Source organism: Xenopus laevis, chromosome 1S, assembly GCF_017654675.1.
Source record: "Xenopus laevis strain J_2021 chromosome 1S, Xenopus_laevis_v10.1, whole genome shotgun sequence".
In the NCBI taxonomy this organism is placed as follows: domain Eukaryota; kingdom Metazoa; phylum Chordata; class Amphibia; order Anura; family Pipidae; genus Xenopus; species Xenopus laevis.
Window position 1 is genome coordinate 115,250,356 of NC_054372.1, and position 19,485 is coordinate 115,269,840.

The window sequence follows — 19,485 nt, forward strand, 5'->3', positions numbered from 1 at the left end:
GTTTCTTATAAAAACTGTGCAGATTTTTTAATTAAAGTATATTGGAGATAGGTTTCTTTTTCATTAAAGAAAGTAAACATGCCCTTTAAACATGTCAGTTTAAAAATGGTTTCATAATGAAGGAAATGTACATTCAATTGTTAAAAACAGTGCTTGTTTCTGGATTATCAAGAGTCAGTTCACTTCTAGGTCTTCTAAGCTGCTTCACTTTTTGTGAATACACTTACAACTTACTGTACTTCATGTATATTTTGAAAGGTTGCTTAGAACCTTACATTCTCTTTCACTATGGAGGTGGAAAACCCATTTAACTTTAGAGGTGCTCATGATATTGAGCGATGTGTTGTATATTATCTCTCTTTTAAAGTTCTAACTAATTATAGTTTTGGCTAAAAGTATTCAAACTTGAGTTCTAACCAATCATTGTGAAAGCACAAACCTTATATCTAACTATTCATTGTTAAAACATAAACCTCAGTTCTAACAATAGCACATGTGCTATTTATTCTCAGTCAGTGCTATTTATTCTCACACACTGTAGCTCTGAAAAATCAGGTCTACAATTGTGATGAACTCAAGAAATAATTTATTACCAGCCACCTGTGATGTAACACAATTATCGAACAAATATTCTCCTTGCACACATTCTTGACAGTTAGGGTTTTCCAGGCCACTGGGACCCAGCCTCCTACCTATTTACCTGCGCCTACAAACCTCCAAGGATGCTGCTCCATAATGCAGACTTTCACTAGAGGGGTCAGCCTTGATTTTGAGGCAAAGCTAGGCCCTACGTACCCTAGTCCCTCTTCCTCTGGTTCCCTAACTGGTTGAGTACCACCTGGCCACTGGTCCCTCAATCCCTCTTCATTGGAACCTCAGCTGCTTGTCTCTCTACTCCACTTCCTCTCACTGACTACAGTGAGCTCTAATAACTCTTCTCCTAACTACTCTTATATGTTTCCTTTCTAAGGTAGCATATCTCAGGCTTCCTAGCATTATCCGTTTCTTCATTGGCCAAAGAGGAAGTGCCTCACTCTGCTTCCCTTTATATTGCTTCTCCATGAGGCTTTGCCTTTGCTAGTAATACCACCTAGTGGATGAACCTAATAACCTAACAGTAATTACATAACAAACCATAGTCCTGCTCCTTACAAAAAGAAATGTAACTCATTAGAATGAGTAGAATTATTTAATGCATGCAAAAAATATTTTCATTATATACAATATATACATAATTAAATAATTGGTTTAGAAAATACATGTCTTTTTATTTTTTTTCATAAGGAAATTATAGAAACAGTAAACAAATACAGCTTCAGGCATTTGAAGTCACAGTATGATGTCATGGGATTGCTTGGAAGACTGAATAAAAAAAACAAAGATCACCGAAGCTAAATAGGAAATACGAAGCAACAAAAAAAAAAGCAATCAAAATAGGAAGTAATTTCACAAAAACAATGAAACCGTGCTGTGTGCTTGCCCCATGTCAAAACGTGTCATACTGTGCTTCATGCTTTTTCAGCATGTCATCAGAAAAAAGCAACTTGGTTCAGTGGAACAGAAAGCATTCCAAAAATAATGTAGAAATAGCAAAGTCATAAGGACAGAAAATTATGATTGCAATTGTATAGCTTTATTAGTGAGGAAAATAAGGGAGATTTTGACAGGACTAAAAGATATCTCGAATTTTACCATATGATTTCAGGTTGTAAAAAAGCAGGTAAAAATGTAACATGATGACAATAAGAAGATTTATAATTACATTCATATTATTAATTCTAGCAAATAAAAAAATACTGCATGTTGAAACATAATTTAAATGTCTTCTTTAGTAGTAGAGATAAACCCTAGCAAAGAGATAGCAGTTTATATTCTAAGCCTGTGAATTGTAGAATAAAAAAAATAAAATCATTAAAAGAACAAAGAATAAAAAAGCAAATGCAACGTGTCTGAATATTGCTATCTGCTTCATACTCAAGGTAAATTTCAAGGTTAACTAACACTTTAATATAGGAATGATTTAATAGAGCTGAAACAGGAATCTATATATTAAGGTAAGGCCACACTGGGCGTTTCAGGGAGATTGGTCACCGCAAAGACGAGGCGATTAGTCGCCAGACGACTAAATCTCCCCAAAACGCCCCCCTGTTTGACATTATCCGTCGAGTATAATCTTCTGAGTACACAGGTCTCAAGCTATGGCTGTTATTAATATGTGTCTTAACTTTTTGTGAAAATAAATGCTGAACGATGCAGAAAAAATTGAGAAAACATCTAAAAAAAATTTCGGACAAATCCTAGCGAAATAAAAATACTAAGACCTCTAAAAGTCTGATTTGACTTAAAGCCATCCAATATTTTTGCTTGCACTTAATACTTGCTTCATGAATGCTGTACTTTGGTGACTTACACAAACTAAAACTTAATTGTTCATTCTTTCTCAATTCAAACCTCCATTCTGTATTCAGGAGTTTGAAGTGCTGTTTTAATGATTGTAACATTTTGTAATTGCAACTTTTCTAGAATTTAAGACCCACAAATTATTTGTGGTTGCAAATTCATCTTAAAAAACAATTTACCGTATACAGTTTTAAGTTTTTTTTAATGTTTTCTGAATAAAACATTGTGCAAAATAACTCATTGTATATTTAGCAGATCTACAAATTACAAAATACAAAAAGCTATTTGACAGCAAAATGAATCAGTGGTTGCTGTGCTTCAGGTTTAGTAAAACCTTGTATTTGCATTGTAATTTATAAATATATTTATATGTAAACATGAAGTAAAAACCAATTATATTTTTTATATATATTTTAGATCTACCCTGAGACTGCAACAACAGGATGTTCCCTAGAGACACGTAAGTAGAATGCTTGCTAAAACATTCAATATAGTCTTGAGGATCCCAATTGATCTTGAATAAATGAAATATTACCTTATCCAGAGCACATTTAAACACAATGGGGTTAATTTATAAACTTTTTTTTGCGTTTTTAACTATGATTAAAGATTTTTTTGAGTGAAAGCTCATAAATAGTGATGAGCAAAATTTTATGCCAGGTTTCACCATGAAAAAGATACCCATAGAATCCAAGGGTGAAAAAAATGATTGCATAGACTTCAGTGCATTTGGCAAATTTTTCATCAGTTCAGATCCGCCCATCACTATTCAAAAACTAGAATTTGATTTACCATGTAGATTTACCATGTAGATTGATTTCATGTAGAAGTAACTGTTGTCCCAGTCAAAACTTTAACCGTTTTTTAATTTCAAGTTGTTTTATAAAATAAATCAGGTTATTTTCCTAAATAATCTCACATTTGCATTTGGTTAGTTTTCAAGTTTTCAACTTAAAAAAGACCCAAATTCACAATTCAAGATTTGATAAATGGCATCAAAATTAAGGACCATTTCAAACACACATTCAGCGAGGCCTTTTTCAAACTGGAATGTTTGCTTAGTTATAAAAAAAAGTATTAAAAAATGAATGCATCCAAGGGAAATCAAATCAGTATTTGACTCATCATTTTAAATGGGTCTGCAAAGTCCAAAAAATAGAAAAAGTCTAATTGAAAAATGTAAAAAAAAAAACCTCCCATTTAATCTACATTAATTTATTTAGCTCAAACATTGCAATACAATTCAAATTCAAATGTTAGTTAACATTTTATTATCTGAATATTTGGATGCATGCAAGCAGCAAATTTAAGCATTTAATTTTCTTGTTTTAAATGTATAGCCTTTTTTAAGCACAAACTAGTAAAGTGCAAAAAGTGCTTGGTAAGGTATACTAGGGTGCATTTTTAATTATTCCTCCACTTTCCATATGTACTTATTTGAAACCAGTAAGCGAACTCACTGTATTACTAAGTAATTTATATAATTTTCCAAAATACTTTGATTCATTTATTTGGGCACAATAGGTCTAGAAACTGAAATGGTGTACAGGTATGGGACCTGTTATCCAGAATGCTCGGTACCTGGGGTTTTCCGGATAACGGATCTTTCTGTAATTTGGGTCTTCATGCCTTAAGTCTACAAGAAATTCATTTACACATTAAATAAACCCAATAGGTTGGTTTTGCTTCCAATAAGGATTAATTATATCTTAGTTGGGATCAAGTACAAGCTACTGTTTTATTATTAAAGAGAAAAAGGAAATCATTTTTAAAAATTTGGATTATTTGGATAAAATGGAGAAAGCCATTCCGTAATTCGGAGCTTTCTGGATATCGGGTTTCCGGATAAGGGATCCTATACCTGTACTTAGAAAAAAAGACAGAGTGAGACTCAGTTGTATATATTTCCATGAGAAATGCCAAAATGATACTTCAGGGTACTGTCTCTGTCATTAATAATATAATTTATAATGTCTAATGGAGTAGCAATTGTTATGTTTGCCCTGTTCATCTTAAAATATAGCAAAAATTTTAGATTATTCGTATACTACTAAGTACTGATCTATTATTTATGCATCAATCCAGGTCCAATGGACAACAATTAACATTTACATTGTCTATTACATTAGAGGTGGCAAAATAAAAGCTAAAATGACAGACATCATTAAATAATAATAATAGGATAGGGATGATGCCCATATGAGTTACAGGAAAGGAGAAAGGACAATTCTAAAGTTTAACTTTTTCAGATGATTTAATGACCTTTACAGAAATAGTTATGTCAACGAGGGAAATAGATTCTTCAATGTATTGCAGTAGGACATGGAAAGTTGGAGGCAATACATTATTGCATGATTAATAGAATACATTCAGTGGGTATGACCTTAAAAAAGGAGAGATAGGGCTGATAGAAGAAGGTAAAAATGCAAAACCAATGTAGTCAAATAAAAGCTGCACTGTACATAGGAAATTTCAGTAGACTATACAGCACAGACATAGGTTGTAAAGATTATGTTCAGTGACAAATCTCATGTGTTTTTAGTAATAATACAAGCGTAAAATCTTTAAAGGTCAACTAGACAAAAGTTTTATATATTTTTATATTATTTAATATTCTGTTAAAATAAATTAGTATATGTAGCATGTTAAAAATATAGACGCAAAGCTGATCTAAACATTCTGAAGTCCTTGTAGTAAGAAGTCCATGTGTACAATGGACGCAGTTTTACACTTTTGGTTTTATAAGTATTCTCCTCCAAATAAATAATTGGGGTACCCAAGGAAGTAACTACACAGCTACAAGGAGCAAAAGAGTACAATTTTAAAACAATGTTATCTATATCATGCCCTTAGCTGACAACCCTCACATTTTTCCTATGTGGTTTATTCATAAAAGTTGAAGATCATTACAAATTAATAATAAGTATACAGGGTCAGATTGATATGCTCATGTCAATGTGTGGGGGCAAATACAATGTACGAAAAACAAGTACCTGTCTTTTGCCCACAATGCTTTTTCCAAGTTTAAGTTGTGCCTGCCTCTAACTATTTGCAATCATGGAATGGAGCCCATGGAATTGTGTATCTCTTTATGTCATGTTGCATGTGATAGGGGCAAAACATGAGTGGGACATGGAGCATAAATGAGGGTGGAACATGGGGCATCCCATGACTCTCTAAAATCCTGTGCTTAAGTACACCGTAATATGCACAAAAGGTAATAATGTACTTAATAAAGACAAACAGTGACATAAATACAAATAAATATATTTGATATCTCAAACCACAGCAAAAGTTTTAGGAACACCCTAAGAAATAATTCCAAATACTATGTTATGATGTTTATCAAACAAAATAATCTTTACTTTCACTTAGAATATTATTTAAACACAGCATAACAGGCAGGTGTCATTTTGTGGAGATTGTTATTAAGGCAACCTTTGAATCATACCAAAATCTTGTTTATGTGCCAGAATGACGCACCTGATGCCCATGCGCTGGTAACACAATTAGACGGTGAGGAGGAAGGGGGAATGTGAGCAATGCACTGACATCTGGGAAGTGCAGAATGGAAAGCAAAAGTAATTGTCAGCCCCGCCTCTATGCCTAAGGCAAAATATGATTGACAGCCGACACTGTTAAAAGGATTATGTCATGATTTTTATGATGTAGTTTTTATTTCTAAATTACACTGTTTACACTGCAAATAATTCTACAATATAAAATGTCATTCCTGAACCAGCAAGTGTAATTTTTTAGTAATATTGGTGTGTAGGCATGGGACAGCTGGGAATCTGACAATATGTCTAGCCCCATGTCAGATTTCAAAACTGTCTTTCGAGAAACAGATTTTAGTGCAGAATTATGCTGGAGCAACACTATTAACTGATGAGTTTTGAAAAACACATTTTTTTCTCCATGACAATATCCCTTTAAACAAGGTATTAACAGGTGTACAGTAGATCTCCCCCTGTTCTTATTATATTTTAGCTCATGCACATATACAATGAAAAGCCTGTAGGGAGAAACCCTATAGTTAAGCATAATGAAATAACACCATAGTAATGCACAGATGATTTCAACATCCACATTTAACACCATGTCTATAGAGCATTTTGGGAGATTAACTCTTCATTTTGCTATTGTACATCTTTCTAAGCATGAGATTGATGGACCCAGGTGCCCCTGTCACTGAAACTAACTGGCTAGTGGACAATTGAATATATTATATACAAGGTGAATAAGTATAGATTTTATGCCATCCAAATTTTTTATCAATAATTTAGTTACCTTTTATGTTCTGGAAGTTCTATTTAAATCCTTTAAAGGGGTTGTTCACCTTCCAAACACTTTTTTCAATTCAGTTGTTTTTAGATTGTTCCCCAGAAATAGAGACTTTTTTCAAATACTTTCCATTATTTATTTTTTACGTTTTTTCCAAAATCTAAGTGTAAAGTTGAATGTTTGTGTCTCTGGTGTTTGAGTCTGTCAGCTCAGTAATTCAGGTGCAGACTCTGAACTGTTACAATTTTGCAACATTGAGTTGATCCATTTCTCAGCAGCATCTCTGGAGTATTAGCAACTATTGTATCAATTCTAACAGTTGCCTGTAATGAAACCCAGAGATTCTGCTCAGCAGGGACAAAGATAAGAAATGTATCAACTAAATGTATCCATTTAGAACAGTTTACAGGATCGGCGACCCCCCCTCCCAGGGCTGCTTCAGAAGGAGAGAAATGACAATTTACACTTCAATATTAGAAAAACCGTCACACATAGAAAATAGAAAGTCATTGGAAAAAGTCGTTATTTCTGGTGATCTATCTGAAACCAACTAGTTGTTTGAAGGTGAACAACCCCTTTAAAATATATCTGCTGACTAGTAATGGGCGAATAAGTTTGGCAGACACAAAACTGCGTTGAATTTCCACGTTTCCACTGCGTTGATTTTCCACAAGCAAATACAATTCACGAGTGAAAAATTTGCTGCAGGTGTGCACATAAAAATTGACTTGCGTCAAAATTATTCGGGCATCCATTGACTTTAATGTATTTGGACCAAATAGTCGTGCGTATAAAAATTGACACTAAAATTAATGTGTGTCAAAATTATCAATGCGTTTCTCAATGCGTTTTTTTTTTTTTCTATAATATCCTTGTATTTCACAAGAGGGGGTACTTTATTCACTATATATTTTAAATTGCATGTTTATTGCATGGTTACATTCAGTATAAAAATACAGCACACTGAGCTCATTGTATGTGTGCTTTTCAAAATGTTCAATGTAAAAAGTATAGAGCTTGCATCATTAAACAGTGTATTCATTAGTTTACCACATGATTATAATGGGCATCTTGCCCATTAAAAGGTTACATTCAGCATCCCTATACAGCACAGCATGCTCATTATACTGTAAGTTAATACACAGCATTATTATATCAAGTAACACATTTATAACTGTACAGATATTATGCACCATTAAATCTAGCTTTCATTATCACTACACACAAACTCTGCTATTTTACACAGAGCAAGTGAAACAAGTGCCCAGATACTTAACTTTGTATAACCTTCCAGTAGTCACTCTGTGGATATTAAGTGATGTTTTCAAACAAAGAATTTGATTATGACATAAGATACAATCCTCCTTGTTCGTTTAGTCTGTTTGGAGCTGCCACCCTACTCTATTATTCTGTAAAATCAGTATATTCCTAAGAATAAGATAAAACCAATGTCTAAATCTTATAAACAGCTATGGCACACAGGACAAATTTCAGATTTCTGTTGACAGCTCAGTGATTGCATTTATCTTTTTAAAGCCCTTCATGGTTACAGCTTGTAAGGATGTGCATCATCACGTTCCACGTGCCAAAATGGACGCGGGCGTTTAACCGGCCGCTAACGGGTAGGGATGTAGCGAACGTCGGAAAAAAAGTTCGCGAACATATTCGCGAACTTGCGTCAAAAATGCGAACGGTTTGCGAACGTCGCGAACCCCATAGACTTCAATGGGAAGGCGAATTTTAAAAGCTAGAAAAGACATTTCTGGCCAGAAAAATGATTTTAAAGTTGTTTAAAGGGTGCAACGACCTGGACAGTGCCATGCCAGAGGGGGATCAAGGGCAAAAATGTTTCTAAAAAATCCATTGTTGACACAGCGCTGCGTTTTGTGCTGTAAAGGGCAGAAATCACACTACATTTCTAAACCTGTGTAATAAAATGCTTTAAAACGTCCGGCGTCTACATGCCAATCAAGTCGTGTAAAGGTTACAGCCTGTTCACACGCAAAGACGAAACGCGGTGCTTACTGCAACGCAAAAAGACGCAAAGAGCTTTAATGAATGATACCGTTAAGTGAGCAAATAATAGTTTTTAATTACTAGTTGCTTGTCACCTCCAGGATGTTCGTCCTGTTGGTGGCAATATTTCTGTAGTGGTGTGTTTAGCAGTCACCGTGCTTGTGCGCACGTGCACTGTCAGGCAGAGGTAATTCAATGTACAGTGAAGTGAACCAAAAAACACTGATTCTGCAGTGTGGGCCCAGTTTTGGTCTACTTTATTGATCACCTGCGGTGACCATAAAAGATGCGATTTTGCCACTGTTGCAGAACCCTGAAAAATTAGGCATGTGTACTTTCCTGAAAAATTATGTTTTTTTTGTCGCAGCCACTGAACCAGAAGTCCAGAAACAATATGCCATATAAATGCTGAAAATATTAATTTTTTTTTGTCGCAGCCACTGCAGCACAGAGGCCAGAAAAAATATGCCATATAAATGCAAACAATATTAATTTTTTTTGGTCGCAGCCACTGCAGCACAGAGGCCAGGAAAAATATGCCATATAAATGCTAACAATATAAATTTTTTTTGTCGCAGACACTGAAGCACAGAGGCCAGAAAAAATATGCCATATAAATGCTGAAAATATTCTGTTTTTTTTGGTCGCAGCCACTGAAGCACAGAGGCCATAAAAAATATGCCATATAAATGCTGAAAATATTCTGTTTTTTTTTGTCGCAGCCACTGAAGCACAGAGGCCAGAAAAAATATGCCATATAAATGCTGAAAATATTCATTTTTTTGTCACAGCCACTGAAGCACAGAGGCCAGAAAAAATATGCCATATAAATGCTGAAAATATTCATTTTTTTGTCACAGCCACTGAAGCACAGAGGCCAGAAAAAATATGCCATATAAATGCAGAAAATATTCTGTTTTTTTTGGTCGCAGCCACTGAAGCACAGAGGCCAGAAAAAATATGCCATATAAATGCTGAAAATATTCATTTTTTTGTCACAGCCACTGAAGCACAGAGGCCAGAAAAAATATGCCATATAAATGCTGAAAATATTCTGTTTTTTTTGGTCGCAGCCACTGAAGCACAGAGGCCAGAAAAAATATGCCATATAAATGCTGAAAATATTCATTTTTTTGTCACAGCCACTGAAGCACAGAGGCCATAAAAAATATGCCATATAAATGCTGAAAATATTCTGTTTTTTTTGGTCGCAGCCACTGAAGCACAGAGGCCAGAAAAAATATGCCATATAAATGCTGAAAATATTCATTTTTTTGTCACAGCCACTGAAGCACAGAGGCCAGAAAAAATATGCCATATAAATGCTGAAAATATTCTGTTTTTTTTGGTCGCAGCCACTGAAGCACAGAGGCCAGAAAAAATATGCCATATAAATGCTGAAAATATTCATTTTTTTGTCACAGCCACTGAAGCACAGAGGCCAGAAAAAATATGCCATATAAATGCAGAAAATATTCTGTTTTTTTTGGTCGCAGCCACTGAAGCACAGAGGCCATAAAAAATATGCCATATAAATGCTGAAAATATTCATTTTTTTGTCACAGCCACTGAAGCACAGAGGCCATAAAAAATATGCCATATAAATGCTGAAAATATTCTGTTTTTTTTGGTCGCAGCCACTGAAGCACAGAGGCCAGAAAAAATATGCCATATAAATGCTGAAAATATTCATTTTTTTGTCACAGCCACTGAAGCACAGAGGCCATAAAAAATATGCCATATAAATGCTGAAAATATTCAATTTTTTTGTCACAGCCACTGAAGCACAGAGGCCAGAAAAACTCAGGATTTACCTGGATTCAAATTAAACCAGTAGGGTTTGCACCCTAGTTTGTAACGGTGGTGGAGGGAGGAGGACGCTAAAGGACAGCTGTATGTGGAGTCATGAGGCGTGCAGAGAAGGACAGCTGCATGGGGAGTCAGAATCAGAAACTCAGCACAAGTCTTCCTGCGTGCAGTAACCCTCCGAGATCCACCCCTCATTCATGCCTGGCATTATTTTTAAAACAACAACAACAACAACAACAACTCAGGTGGTGTTTCTAGAGACGGTATTATTATTGATATTTAGACAGAATGTGAACAAGCTCACACAGCTAGATGGGAGTTGTTTGAAAATGAAGAAGAAGAACACACTGGGCAAACAAGGCCTACAAGGTCAACGTATACACTACTACAGCACTGGATACGGAATATATTATTGCTGCCTGAAAAACGTCACTCGGGTGGTGTTGCTAGAGACGGTATTATTATTGATATTTAGACAGAATGTGAACAAGCTCACACAGCTAGATGGTTGTTGTTTGAAAATGAAGAAGAAGAACACACTGGGCAAACAAGGCCTACAAGGTCAACGTATACACTACTACAGCAGTGGATACGGAATATATTATTGCTGCCTGAAAAACGTCACTCGGGTGGTGTTGCTAGAGACGGTATTATTATTGATATTTAGACAGAATGTGAACAAGCTCACACAGCTAGATGGTTGTTGTTTGAATATGAAGAACACACTGAGCAAATAATGCCTACAAGGTTAACGTATACACTACTACAGCAGTGGATACGGAATATATTATTGCTGCCTGAAAAACGTCACTCGGGTGGTGTTTCTAGAGACGGTATTATTATTGATATTTAGACAGAATGTGAACAAGCTCACACAGCTAGATGGTTGTTGTTTGAAAATGAAGAAGAAGAACACACTGGGCAAACAAGGCCTACAAGGTCAACGTATACACTACTACAGCAGTGGATACGGAATATATTATTGCTGCCTGAAAAACGTCACTCAGGTGGTGTTGCTAGAGACGGTATTATTATTGATATTTAGACAGAATGTGAACAAGCTCACACAGCTAGATGGTTGTTGTTTGAATATGAAGAACACACTGAGCAAATAATGCCTACAAGGTTAACGTATACACTACTACAGCAGTGGATACGGAATATATTATTGCTGCCTGAAAAACGTCACTCGGGTGGTGTTGCTAGAGACGGTATTATTATTGATATTTAGACAGAATGTGAACAAGCTCACACAGCTAGATGGTTGTTGTTTGAAAATGAAGAAGAATAACACACTGGGCAAACAAGGCCTACAAGGTCAACGTATACACTACTACAGCAGTGGATACGGAATATATTATTGCTGCCTGAAAAACGTCACTCGGGTGGTGTTGCTAGAGACGGTATTATTATTGATATTTAGACAGAATGTGAACAAGCTCACACAGCTAGATGGTTGTTGTTTGAATATGAAGAACACACTGAGCAAATAATGCCTACAAGGTTAACGTATACACTACTACAGCAGTGGATACGGAATATATTATTGCTGCCTGAAAAACGTCACTCGGGTGGTGTTGCTAGAGACGGTATTATTATTGATATTTAGACAGAATGTGAACAAGCTCACACAGCTAGATGGTTGTTGTTTGAATATGAAGAACACACTGAGCAAATAATGCCTACAAGGTTAACGTATACACTACTACAGCAGTGGATACGGAATATATTATTGCTGCCTGAAAAACGTCACTCGGGTGGTGTTGCTAGAGACGGTATTATTATTGATATTTAGACAGAATGTGAACAAGCTCACACAGCTAGATGGTTGTTGTTTGAAAATGAAGAAGAAGAACACACTGGGCAAACAAGGCCTACAAGGTCAACGTATACACTACTACAGCAGTGGATACGGAATATATTATTGCTGCCTGAAAAACGTCACTCGGGTGGTGTTGCTAGAGACGGTATTATTATTGATATTTAGACAGAATGTGAACAAGCTCACACAGCTAGATGGTTGTTGTTTGAAAATGAAGAACACACTGAGCAAATAATGCCTACAAGGTTAACGTATACACTACTACAGCAGTGGATACGATATATATGATTGCTGCCTGAAAAACGTCACTCGGGTGGTGTTTCTAGAGACGGTATTATTATTGATATTTAGACAGAATGTGAACAAGCTCACACAGCTAGATGGTTGTTGTTTGAAAATGAAGAACACACTGAGCAAATAATGCCTACAAGGTTAACGTATACACTACTACAGCAGTGGATACGATATATTTGATTGCTGCCTGAAAAACGTCACTCGGGTGGTGTTTCTAGAGACGGTATTATTATTGATATTTAGACAGAATGTGAACAAGCTCACACAGCTAGATGGTTGTTGTTTGAAAATGAAGAACACACTGAGCAAATAATGCCTACAAGGTAAACGTATACACTACTACAGCAGTGGATACAGAATATATTATTGCTGCCTGAAAAACGTCACTCGGGTGGTGTTTCTAGAGACGGTATTATTATTGATATTTAGACAGAATGTGAACAAGCTCACACAGCTAGATGGTTGTTGTTTGAAAATGAAGAACACACTGAGCAAATAATGCCTACAAGGTTAACGTATACACTACTACAGCAGTGGATACGGAATATATTATTGCTGCCTGAAAAACGTCACTCGGGTGGTGTTTCTAGAGACGGTATTATTATTGATATTTAGACAGAATGTGAACAAGCTCACACAGCTAGATGGTTGTTGTTTGAAAATGAAGAACACACTGAGCAAATAATGCCTGCAAGTGCACTACTATTGGTGCACTACTATGAAGAACAGCAACAGCACTGTACACGTTAAAGAACAGTAAGATAAGTAAAAGAAAAAAAAAATATATGTATATTAAAAAAAAAAATTTTCTCGGGTTGGTGCTGCTGAACTACTAGGAGCAGCACAGTAGCACACCAGTCCCACTCCCCAACACTGCTAGACTAATAGCACTGGGCTTATAGTAGCAACTAGCAAAGTAAAAAAACAAAAAAGAAAATAAAAGCAGTCCTTACAAGGACTATTGGGTTATTACAGCAGTCAGCAGATGAGATCAGAAGAGATCAGTGCCCACAGCAGGCAGCTACATACAGAGCACTGCAGTAGAAGGTAGATTACTAGCCAGCAAAGCTACCCTAAAATGTCCCTCAAATCCCTGCAGACTTCTATCCCTCCAATACAGAGCAGTATCAAGTAGATTACTAGCCAGCAAACTTACTATCAACTGTCCCTCAAAGAAATCAGTGAAATCAGTAACAGCTCTCTCCCTACACTAGCTCTTGCAAGCACACACAGGCAGAATGAAAAAACGCTGCAGGGCTTCAGTTTATATATGGAAGGGGAGTGGTCCAGGGGGTGTGGGGGTGGTCCAGGAGGGAGAGCTTCCTGATTGGCTGCCATGTATCTGCTGGTCTGGGGTGAGAGGTCAAAAAAAAGCGCCAGGTAAGGCGAACCCAAAATGGCGAACGTCGCGCGACGTTCGCGAACATTCGGCGAGCGCGAACAGCCGATGTTCGCGCGAACAAGTTCGCCGGCGAACAGTCCGCGACATCCCTACTAACGGGAACTTTCGACGTGATGCCAGACACAGGCGTCACTATGTTTGGCACCAAAACACCCTCCTTAAAAGGATGCTCAGGGAATGGTTCTATGCTTGGTGATAAACTTTGCTTCTGTGAACTTGTATCCTGAAAATTTGATTCCGGTTTTGACTTCTGCTTTCTACCTACTACGCTTGAACTCTGCCTGCATTTGACCTCAGCCTGCTTAATCAACTACAATTGAACATTGCCTGCATTGACCCTGGCCTGCTTATTTGACTTCTCTGTCTGCCTTGAATTCGGCTGAACTACTATTCCACCTGAACAGGTAGTCACGCTTCGGATTGGGTCACGTATCGGCTTTAAGACAGGTGAGGCCTGACACAGCTCAGGTGATTGTTGCTCACTGGTAAGTGTTTTTGAGCAACAATCACCACCTAGATGAATAGTCAAGGCCACAGCACTTACCACTAACGTCAAAAACGCAAAAAAAAAGAGGCAAAAAACAAGCATGTTTCCTCCCACCGAGGCAACAAAACACTCAAATTAATCATGTGTCGATTAGCTCTTAGTGTGTTCTTAGATAAACTTATTTTAATGAATATTTCTAAAGGCATACCCCTAGGCTTGCTTCTCATCTGGCCATAATAGGCTGTGGCACATCTGCAAGAAACCTAACGATAGGGTCATTGTTATTGCCATAGACTGTTACATAGACCACAATCTTATGACAATGTTATAGTATCAGAACTTTGCATTAGTTCCCCAGAAATGTTCAAAGAAAACTGCAGCTAGTCATTTGTCAATGGAGGAGTTTACAGACCAATTTTGGTTACAGTTGCAGGCCAAGTAGCAGTAGTCTGCTTAAATTATCCAAACAAATGCTGGTAATATGTATCACCAAATATGCTCCAGTACCTCTAAGGCCCCCACTCCAGTTGTGAATTCTTCTATTAGCGACTACCTCCCACCACCCCCCATGCCCACCACATATAGCGTGAAAAATACCTTATTATGGCAACTTAATTAAATTGTGTGTTTATATTTTATGCTTGCTACACCTTTTCATCCCATATTAAACAAAAAAATGCATATTAATTTGTATTTCATTTCTAAAGTCAATCCTTTACTCTTGTTTAATGTTATTCTGCATTGTTTTCTGATATCATGTCCTTGAAAAAGAGAGAGCATAAATTCAGCTAGTGGGGCATATTTGTGGTGGTGATGCACACAGATTTTGCCTGTGCTGCTGGAGTTAGTTGAGAGTGTGGGCCAAACTTTGTTCTTTTTATAATAAAAATAATAAGAATTTTTCATTCACAAATCATTTTTCTGTTACTACTGATCCTGTAGTTGCTAAGCAGTTTAACACAATGCTCATTGTTATTCATTATGCTAATACCCAATAGAAAATAACTGGGCACACTAAAGCAGTTTCATCAATTAAGACTACTGTAGCTCACACATTTAAACAAGCACTAAGGCTTTGTTAAACTTCCTGGCAGTCAGGAAAGTGATAATGAATGTTGTAAAATTTAAACAGCTGGATTAGTCCTTTTGAATATTCATAACTACTGTTATTGATGAATGTATCTCTTTGCAAATGAATCACTTGTGTCTACTGCTTTGTAGCCAAATTACACCAAACCAAAAAAATAGCGAGATTCAAATTTATATGAATTGTGCTGAAAATGGCCTAATAGCTTCAAGATTCGTGATGGCAACTTTTCACAATCCTGCTAGCCTTCCCCAAAATACTGTATAGCTAGTTGAATGGGTGAATTTATTCGGCATGCGCGAATTTGTGTTGAATTTCCGTGTTTCGTTGCAAAGTAAATGGACGCCCATTGATTTTATTGCACGTCAAATGTTGCCAGCAAATTTTAAACCTGTTTCATGAATTTCGCTGGAAATTTGCGAATTCAAAGCAAAGCGAAATGTGACAAATTCGCCCATCACTATGTATAGCCACACGCTCACATCCTTCCTCAATTATTTCTTCACAAAAAGGCACCAAACAAAACTCTTTGTGTTTGTTAGTCATCTCTCTAGAAGAAAGAACGCTAAAAGAAAGGACACTATTAGTATCATGAGTTCAGAAGAATGAAATGCATCAGATTTTATCTGTGTAATTCTTCTAAACACTTTCTTACTTTTTGTTGCATACAAAGTAACAAGAGTTGTGGAACTTTTGTAACAAAAAAAAATGCCCATAGCTTTAGGTACTCAAGGACTGATGAGGTAAGTGATACACAGAAAATAATAAAGAGAATAAAGAATGCATTATGAGTTATGTATAAGTTCAATGTCAAAATACAAATATCTATTTGTAAAACCGATTGTGCAAAGTCCAGGACCTTACTGTTGGAACGTTCTGTATAAGTAGAACAACAATTCTCTACGCATGTTTTGGTATGTCATGAATCAGAGCTGTTTCAAGAAGAAGAATGATGTGGTTCTTTACAAAAGGACAACCATTCAGAAATTGTTCAGAATATTAGGTTACTGCAGAATATTGAAATGTTTAAGGGGATTCTCATAATTAAATCCCCATATCTTATGCCATTTAAAAACATTGAAACATTAAATAAACCCAATGGGATTGTTTTTGTACCAGTATAGATTTATGCTATTTAGTTACCATTAAGTGCAAAGTACCGTTTTATTATTACTAATATCAAAGTACTCAATTGCACAACAATTCACATGAATGCACCTTAGAGCTTACCCAAAACGCTATACAATGTAAGCTAAATATTTGAATGCTAGCTCCATGGTTAATAGACTTCATCCAAATTACATTTTAGAACTGACTAAGTTACAGAACAATAAAATAGATCATTTAATTAAAGTAATCCTCCAACCAATTTTACAATTGACCTTCTATGAATTAAGATGCAAGGTATCGATTAATCTCTGGAAAATCTTGCTATGATTGTATAAAGTGAGTAAATCCCATCCTGCATGAAAATTGATCAAATACTGGAATCTGGAATAATCTTCTTGTGTATTTAATAGTTATACAGGAAGTTCAATATTTCTATTCAAACAAAGAGTCTAGTAGACATATTTACAAAAGGCCTTATGATGTTTGCAATCTTTTCTGAAGAAAACATTTGTAAAACCTTCGGAGTGACTTCCAGTTGCTAGGAGCTCTCCTGGGGACTGATGTTGTTCAGATACTGTCTTTCATTTGAACTTCAAACACTTTTTCTGCATAGGTCTTTTAATGGCTTTGGCAAATTAAAATCCTTTTCATTTGCATTGTTATAAAGCCCTCCAAGCATTTCCTTTAGGGAAACAGAGAAGTTCCATAGCAAAATATTATTCTAAATCAGATTTCAGTGGGTTTGAAAGCACCTTGACATGTAAAAAAGTCAATAAAAGGGAGAATTAATTTTAAATATTCAGCAGTTCATTCAGTTTATAAACACTATAATGTTTCCAGGGGGTTGAATAATGGCATTCACCTAGATGGTTATATACCGTATATACTCGTGTATAAGCCGACCCGCGTATAAGCCGAGGTACCTAATTTTACCTATGAAAACCAGAAAAACGTATTGACTCGCGTATAAGCCTAGACACAACTCAGAAAAGTCTCAGAAATATCAAACAGTCGGTTTAATATTAAAAATCAAGCCATGATCACTGCATCACTGAAATGTATTACCTGGCCCGAGAAATGAGCAAACGAAGCAGGAAATAACCCTTAACAAGTTCAAGTTCAATTCAGACTGAGAGATATACCGTATATACGGTACTCGTGTATAAGAAGGGGAGAGCCGGGGATACTGCTTCCTGCAGCCGGCGCTGAGCTGATGACTTCAGCGTGTGGCTGGGATGCCTCACTACAACATGCAGGAGCCGTGAATAGGCTGGTGAAAGTGATAGCTGGACAACAGATGGAGGGCCGCAAACATGGCATCCCTGCAAGTGCCCATAACAAACACAGCAAGTCTCAACTGACCTGTTCCCTCCCCCCTCATCCTTCTCACCCGCAGCCTCGCTTACCAGGAGTACGTCTGCTCAGCCATGGCTCTTCCGGGGGAAGGTGTTAGGGCTTTGGCCCAGGAGGATCACTCAACGGCGGCTCTGTGATTCGCTGCTCAACATGATGGTCGCTGCTTAAGGCGCTGGGAAACCTGGATTCCGGCTGCCCTGACCCATGGCGAGGAAACTGGAAGGCCAAAAGGAGACGTCGAGAACCGTAGCTCACACTGAAACTGAGAAAGCACGGTTGCGCGCACGGGACTAGAGAAGACGGTGCGGAATGGAGGAGGAGACGCGCAAGCGCAGTTCAACAAAGCTGTCACGTGGGGCAGGCAGAGGCGGGGTTTGCCTTATTACGCCTAGATGACACTTGCGCTGTTGCTCTTTCTTCGCGGCTGGGAGGGGGATTCATCGCTACAAATTTACCGGTAAGGCAGCTGACCCGCGTATAAGCCGAGGTAGGATTTTCAAGCACATTTTGGGTGCTGAAAATCTCGGTTTATACGCGAGTATATACGGTAAGTAAAAATACATTTCTATGAGCTATTAATACAGCTTAAACCCATATAAAATTCCATTAATTGGATTGTAGGCAGGTCTGAGCCTATAAAGGGTGGTGCAGGAGAGCAGTCTTACCTTTTGCAGAAGCAAGGGAGGCAGTCTTTCCCGCCCTCCCATACAGGAGGATAGGGGTTAACATGTTGCCGCTTTTCGTTTTATAAGATACTGTTAAATGTTATGTAACCTTAAGCAGTTAAATGTTATGCAGCCTTAAGCGGCTATTATTTTATATGTCACAGCTTATCCATTTGTTATGCATTTGTTACACTAAGATTAATATTATGGGTATGTTGGTGGATGGTTTCCCTAAGCTTGGTGAGTTGTTAATAAATAAGCTGCGGCCTTTTTCCACCCATAAAATGTTGTTTGTTGTTGTGTTCAAAGAGTTAATTGATGTTATTGAGTCATGAGTAAGTCAAGAATCTGGTACAAGGTACTTGTAGTGCAATGCTGTTGGATTCAAGGGAGCCTTAAACAGGCACTAAAAAAACAGTTCCAAAACTCCCTGTGTAACTTACTTCACCCTAGCCAGTATGTAAAACATTACACACATGCAAGCATCTGTTCCTACCATCTCCAGAGAGAGACTAACATATTCAGCAAGTAAAATTCAGTTTCAATTAATCATGCACAATCACAAACTTTCTGATATTTCGAAATGTTTTGATGTTTGAAAAACAGATAAGGTAATAAAAGTAATTGCACTATTATGTTACCTTTTCTTTCATCTCGTATGAGTTCAAAACCTAATTTCAATGTTACAAAACTCTTCATGTAATTAGGTTGTTTAGTCTTCCATAAAAATACAATATTTGTGTGGAACTAGAA

The 19,485-nt window shown here is 36.9% G+C and overlaps 1 protein-coding gene across 47 annotated transcripts in view; it reads left to right on the forward strand.

Moving 5' to 3' along the window:
• Positions 1-19,485, forward strand: part of ptprd.S (protein tyrosine phosphatase receptor type D S homeolog) — a 998,444-nt gene that overhangs the window by 395,905 nt on the left and 583,054 nt on the right. For all 47 annotated transcript variants that reach the window (XM_041574091.1, XM_041574084.1, XM_041574101.1 and 44 more), the window contains one exon: positions 2,818-2,860. The gene's annotated coding sequence lies outside the window, so the exon portion shown is untranslated. The remainder of the gene's footprint in view (positions 1-2,817; positions 2,861-19,485) is intronic.